The sequence below is a fragment of the Cupressus sempervirens genome, chromosome 3, assembly GCF_028749045.1.
Source record: "Cupressus sempervirens isolate cs-2001-9-10 chromosome 3, ASM2874904v1, whole genome shotgun sequence".
NCBI classification, from domain to species: domain Eukaryota; kingdom Viridiplantae; phylum Streptophyta; class Pinopsida; order Cupressales; family Cupressaceae; genus Cupressus; species Cupressus sempervirens.
Window position 1 is genome coordinate 398,232,576 of NC_143120.1, and position 8,041 is coordinate 398,240,616.

Sequence of the window (8,041 nt, forward strand, 5' to 3'; positions counted from 1 at the left end):
ATGAATAATTATGGAAAATGTAGTCCTCTCTAGTTTTTGCAAGTTATCAAAATACATCGTTGTACATCTTCCTAAGTTGATTATAGTGAACTAAATGCAATAATGTATTCTCTAAGGGCAGAGTCAAATGTAACATATAGTATATAATTATACATGTTAACTAGTGAACCCAATAATATCTTGCAATGAAAATAACTCAATTTGAATCTTCGCACACAATGGTGAGATTTATTACAACCTATTAACACCACTTCCAATGCATATTCAAACCATAAGAGAATGGCCTAATCAAGGTGCACCAAGTTAGCCAAAGACCAACAAAAACAATGATGTCAAATAATAAACCATCACAAATTCTCTTACAAACAAATTGAAGAGTTGAATACAAATTAGAACATGCATAAACATTATTCACATTTCCTTATAGTTGCATACCCAGAAATAATAATGTTGAATAATACATAGCATTCTCCAACCCCATTTCAATAGACAACTTCCTTGTTAGTAAACTTTAATAATCAACTTCACCAAATGAACCACTAACTACCTAAAAAATAATAATGGAACATCCACAAAACATAGACATTATATTTGAAATTGTAAGCCATCAAATTTGAATATAGAGGGATGAAGGGCATTCTCCCTTAAAAACTTCAAATACTTTTTCGTGCATATTTAAGTGTAAATAATTGCCACCTCCTCAAAATATTGCAAAGTAAATTAATATAATTACTAGAGAACATAAAAATAGTTGATTACTCATTTATGGACCATTATCAATCACTCCACACTCATATAGAAATCTATGCACATTAGTTTGATATCAATATCGATAATGAACTTATATTGCTAACACCTAAGATTGACTACTATAGAACTTGCGACAATTACTAAGATGAATTTTGACTAACTTATACTATCTATAGTTGTAACCCATTGTTATGAAGCTCATTGTATGGATGTAAAGAGTGTCTTTCTTCATGGTGATATTCAAGAGGAACCTATAAGGAGCTACTATAAGGGTTTGTTAAGGACCATTTACTTTTGTGTCAATTTGGAAATTCTCCTTATGGTCTCAAACAAGTTCCTAGAGCTTGATATGCCAAGATGAAATTCTTCCTTCTATTTGTTGGTCTCTCATAATGCCATGGTGATCCAAATATGTAGACTTTTTAGTGGGATGACACTCATATATTCTTGGTTCTCTATGTTAATTACTTGATCATAGGGAGCCACTCATCCACTATCAAGGTAGTAAAAACTATTATAAATGATGTATCTTTGATTTCAACCTTAAATCTCTCACATTAATTCTTGGGATTAATACATGTTAGTAATATTTGAGGATTAAATTTGAGGGAAAATGCTCTTCACCATCTCTTGATGATACTTTATACTAACAACTTGTTGGGAGTTTAATCTATTTGACTCATGCATAACCTAATATTTTTTGTTCTATAGTAATGGTCTTTTGATACATGCATGAGCCACATGAATTAAAATGGAAAATATCTAAGTGGATCCTCCATTGCATTCAGTGTACTTCCAATTATGGAATTCAATATGTAGCAAGTGTGGAAACTAACTTGGTAAGATATACATACATATATTGGCTAGATTTATTTTTAGGATCACAAGTCTACTCCAAGGTGTTGTTTATCACTTGATTCTAGTCCATTTTTTTGATCAAGCAAGAAACATTATGTGATTTCCATCTCATAAACATAGGCTATATATTGTGGAGAACTTAATGCCACAATTGAGGCTATTTGGCCTTATAATATTCTCAACAAGTTTGGTATTTGAAATATAAAGCCTAAGTTAATACTCTATAATAGTTAGAGGAGTTAATATGCCTCCTAAATTTTTTACTCGACATCATAACTATGAATGGACATTCAAAGTTTTGTTAGTAAAAACTGAAGCAATGTATGATAACTAATGGTGTGCACATTCCTTGTATGAATTGTTTTGGTTATAATATATTCCTAGTTTTCAGTCATAAATGTAAAAAATATGGAACCAGATCAAACGCTATAATGGTTCCATACTAATAAGTAACTCTAATCTTGATCAAGGAATAATAAGATTCAGGCAATAAACCTTAATAATAAAAGAATTGGGTAGATAGAACATAAACAATCATTAATTGGGGCTTCTATTATAAGAACACTTAGAACATGAAGGAAATGGTCACCTTTAATTGAAATATAGAACCCTCTTTTCTTTCTCTAGGCAAAAGGAAAATAAATATCAGATCAAAAAATTAGTAATATGGATCAAGCCCCATTTCTTAGATTTTGTCCCCTAATTTGAACAACTGTTATCCCCAAATCGACTAAACTACGTCCTCCCATACACTTGGGAATAATTTAAAGATTAACACAAATTATTCACTATAAATAACTCTACAAATATGAATTTGATTATGGTTTGGATTTAATTGAAATAGTGGTTTATATTTCAAAATGTGCATAGTTTATGTTATTCACATCAAACACAAGTATCCACTTAAAGTAAATTAAGCTTCTAACATCGAAAGACTAATCACACACACTATAACACTAAATTGAATTTTAAAAAATTAACCTGATGAATGAACAAATAAATTGTCATAGAATATCCTAATTTTAACTCTTTAAAAAAAATTAAAGGTTAATTATAGACAACAATAATTAAACTAATAATCAACAAAATCAAACTAGTAGATGGGGCATAAGGACACTAGGATATGGATTAGAATTAGTAAAACTATATAATGGTGCTCAAGTCTATTTTAGGTAGCATATTTTTTTAAAACACAAAATAGACAAAAAAAAAAGAGAGAAAATATGTTGAGATATGATTGAAAAAGATCATTGTTGAGAGAGATTATTGAAAGAGGGAGATTGTTGAAGAAGACTGTGTGTTTCAATCATTGTTTCGTCCCTAATGTCAAACTTGATATTTTCTAGTAAGACAACTACTTACAAGATTCAAGTACTATCACTTAGTTGATCGATGAAGAGGATTTGATCAATAAGATGTAACAAAAGCACCTAGAGGAAAGGTTGAGTTATGATGATGTAGTGAAGTACAAGGATCAGTTAAGATAATGATGATATGATGTATTGATAATCTACTTAAGGTTAGAAATGTTGGTTACACTAAGAAATTCTAGAAGAACAAGTTACACAAAGTTTGTATGCCAAGCTTGATCGAGTGGATAGTAAGTGCTGAGAAAAGTCGGTGCAAGGTGAGCAGAAAGTCAGTTGGAGCCAAGTAAAAGTGAATTCTAGTGGATGTTGAGCAAGACAGATGATGTCAAGTAAAGTTTAGTTGATGCCAAGCATCAGTAAAGTTTAGTTGATGCCGAGCATCAGTAAAGTTTAGTTGATACCAAGTAATTTTACAGTTGATGTCAAGCAATGCAATATGTGTTGAGCATTAGAAGGTTGATAATGTCAAGTTGCTACATTATGTTAAAAATCAAAGATTCACCAAATCTAAGCCGACAAGTTTGTTTTCTTAAATTTTGTGAACCAAGAGGAAGATAAGGTTGATGAGTTGGTAGCACAAAAATTGATGTAAACCATTTTTAGGTGAATTCAAATGGATGCTAGGAGAAGTTTCTAGAAGAGATATGATATGGGGTAGATACATTGTATCCTACCTAATCCATCTGAACCCTAATTTGGACAATGGAAAATGAGTAGGAAAAATATCCTAATTTCCTATTTATAGGAATGTTTGGTCATGAAGCAAAGTTGTCATGTGCGAGAACCTAAGGAAAATAAGGAATTAAGGGTTTTGCTTCATCAAGTGACCTAAGAGGAGAATCTACAATGGCATGTTAAGCAAGAAGGCTTAAGGAGATGAATGTTTGAAGGGTGAATAAGCTGTCAAAGCTACAAAGTATGAAGGCCAAGCAAAATGGAGGACTAAATAGAGATCTTTAATCTACAAGAGAAGTTGCAAGTTGTATTAGATCAAAGCTCTATTGTTACTCTCTAACAATTGTATCAATCTAGGGTAAATCCTTTGGATTAAGGTTGAACTAATAGTCATTTGAAAATCCTTTAACCGGGTGGTATTCCAAGTGAATGGCCTAAAGTCCTTTAACAAGGCTCACTTCTAACAGGGTGATTAAAATCCCTTAACCAGGTCACATTTAACAGTGTGTATTGTAACCTTTAATAGGGTTGACCTTTCACAGGGCATCACTTCAGAAGAGTGAAAAGGAGTAGCATGTTACTGGTGGTTTTGCCCAAATTGGGTTTCCACATAAATTATTGTGTCAAGTGTGTTGATGAATCTATTATGTTTCGTGCTTTACATTTTTGCAAATTGATTTGACAGTAGCCTACAAGTTTTTGTGATTGCATGATCTTATGGATGCATACATGGGTATGAATGTTTTATGGGTTCACTAAGTTGTGAAAAAAATTATTTATACATCTAGACCTTGGATAACTGATTCACACCCCCCCCCCCCAAGTTATTCTAAAGTATTCCAACAAAATCTTTGAATATTTTAAAACATAGATTCAAGCTTTAAAAATAGCAAAACTCAATTGACTTGGGTATAATATCCCACTAGCAACGTGAAAACTAAACAAGGTAACCATAAAAAGTCTTTGCAATCTTTTAACCTTCAAATTGCATTTTAGCACATTTTAAACACAACAATTCTCAATGATAGCTTAAATAAAAGTCTGAGTACATCATCCAAAATACTACCCATTAATGGTCATGGTATTTAATTAAGAGTAGGAAACAAATGACATTTTAATCTAACTATACTGATAGTTGAAGTTAACTCTCATCATAGGAGAAACACCTACAAGGAAAGAGTTTTCACAAACCTACAAATTTAAAGCAATAAGTTGGAGAAGAAAAAAAATCCATAATAGAAGCTAAGCACTATAACAAGGACAAACCCAATTAGGATGCTCTGATGCTATTAATCAAGAATGAGGTATAATAAGTGAATACACTAAAATAATTTAAATTCATAAGACTCCAACCAAACTAAAATTAGGTGAACTCAACATCTATATAGAACAAGCTAGGACTTCCATAGAAGAAACTCTCTTAAAAATCTAAATCTAATTAGAGAAAGATAAAACTAAATACATTTCATGGATTAGACCGTCTAAATATCATATCAATCAACAAATCACTATAAAAAATCCCCCTAACATATTTATCTAATAGTGAATTGAATAAGTGCACAAATAATAACACATGATTTGGGATATCAACCATAATTCCTATGTGTTTCCAGTTTTTTGGTAAATAACTCTTAATGTTGAGCTTGGAGTGATTTATAGTTGCAGGAACTCATAACAAAGAAGATACTCAAATAGAGCATCAAATGAAGAGACTAAGGCAAGAGAAATAATCAAAACAAAATAAGACTCTAACTGAAACTCTTTTTTTTTTGCAATAAAAGTAACTTTTTAAAGCCAAAGCTCACATGTTAATCTAGATTAAGGGTACCACTATATATAAAAACCAAAGTGCACAAGAAGACAAAACCCCTAAGTGCTTATAAAGCATAGGGGCAACAATGTACCTTCAAAATTATGAAAGAAAAGTAATGATGTAAAGAATTAATATGTAGATTGAAATGTAAGGTAGTGTGTTCCTCTCAAAGACCTTTGTAAAAAACAAAGGAAAATGTACCATTTGCAAACAAGACAAAAAATGTCTCGGGCTATACTAGGGGTTTTCTTTCTTGTTCTTTTTCCCTCAGTGCTTGCACTTGAACAAGGGAATCTTTGTAATTTACATTGATATAATATACAAAGCTTTAAGCCTTTCACTGATATAAATAAATCAATACTTTGTAATAGTTAGAGTGGTATTCTAAGATCGGGAAATATTGTTTATCACTAAAGACCAAATCATACTGAGATACATGTATAATACTTATGGGAGATCATTCAGGAAGAAATCATTGATTTTAAGTATTGTTATAGATCAAAACAATCTAAAAACATCTTCACCAAAAATTTCATAGAGATAAAGTTCCTTCATCCATGGTCTTTGCTTGGGTTGTAACAACTATCTAATTTAGGAGGAGCTTTTAGTTCATGTTGTTATTCTTCATATGAAGGGGTTCCTTCTTTAGGGGAGTGAGGAGGATAAGATCTCTATGTAAACAATTACATATCATAACCTCTTTTTTAGGTCCCATCTTTTTCACCTACCCAAACCATACTTAATGGGACATTTTAGTGTAGGTTTTTCATTAGTCTTATCTTAGTGAGTAGTTATCTTTTCTACACATAACTAATCTTTCTTAACTTAGTAAGAGTTCTTAAGATGAGAATATGTAGCAAAGTATATAAGCTACTTATTTCACTCTTTCCCATAGATGGGTAGTTGAGTTGCATAGTGTAAGAATTTTCCTTAGGGAAAAATTCACCTAAGAACTAAGAACTCAAACACAAGCACAACTGTAGACCAGAAAGAGTATGATCAGAATAACAATGTATTCAATTCAATATGAATAAAAGTACACTAGGAGTGTTTGTATATAAAGGCCTCTGAGATGCATCTAGAATGCCTAGGAATCAGCATCATGATAAGTCATACAACTAGGCACATGTCCACCAAATATGGGTTATCCTCCATTAAGCACAGAAGTAAGTGCGATGATGAGAGGATAAGCCTACAAGGGTGTAACACGTAAATTTATGTTGTAGAAAACATGTGCTAAAAAAGGAGTGCAAATAACTATGTTGTCTACATGACAACTCAGTGAATGATGCAAACTCCAGTGTTGTAGATACCATGTGTTGAATTAGAGTTGTGTACTTTTGTGTTGTCAACATGACAACTCATAAAGGTGCACAAACTCCTAAGTGTCTCACAAAATGCAATATAATAAAATAATGCATTAACCTAAGTAATCTTAAGTAAGTGTAAATACTAAATATGTATTTACACCAACACCCCCCCTTAAGTGCAACTTAGGGAAATTCCCTTAAGCTTACGAAAACTAGGATGAAATGCATGATGGGTCCTGGCTACTAGGCCATGTTAGATACCCATGTACATAATGAAATGAATTCTCTCATAAAGTAGAGAAAGAGGGAAAAACTCATGGGCAAAACCCTCCCCCAAAAAGAGAGATGAAAAGGGATGCATGGATGGATGGAGTAATCAAGACCACAACCCCCCCCCCCCCCCCCAATTACAACATACATCAAGTATATACAATAGTGAAGAATGAGAAGAACAAGACCTCATAAGAGGAAAAAGTCCCCCCCCCCCCCCCATAAGAAAGAAGAGGAAGAGAGACAAGGTAGTCCCCCCCCTAATGAAGAATGTTGACCAATGAATGCTACTCCAAGGAAGAAGCTGGTCCATGAGTGTTAAATGATGTTCCTCCCCTTTGGAAGAAATAATGGCAAAGCTACAATCCTGAAGATGTATGGTGGCCCTGAAACTTGTTCACGTGTCCCTGTGTCGATGTCGGTGGTTGCCCCTTCCAACTGTGCTAAAAAGAATGAATGTAGATCTGCAAAGGATGTCTGTTGAACCTATTCCAATGAACCATCTGTCTCCTCAACTGATAAAGAGACCTCCTCCAACTACTATACATAAATATCCATAATCACGCCAACCTGTGAAGATTGATCATGTAAAGAATGGACATGAGGGTCAGAGTGAGCCCTCACAACAACTTTAGAAGGATCATCATCATCAAAGAGAAGATGTAAATCATCAAGGCTATCTCCCAAATTTGTGGTGTGTGACTCCACAAATAAACCTACAATGTCTGCCATGTAGTAATCTTTTGTTGCTTGAGCTAGAAGACAATGTGTACCCTATTGTGTTGGACCTATCATGATGGAAATATATGCATGTGGACTATACTAATGTCATGACCTCTCAGTGCAACTGTCGATAGAACCCCATGTGTCTGAATCTGTTGAAGCACTATCGTCGGTGTCACTATCAGTTTCCACAGTGTATGAGGTGCGAAGAGGAGTAGAGGATAAGCTGAGTGAACTTTCCTCAAAGTGAACATCCTTCTCCACAAAAATCT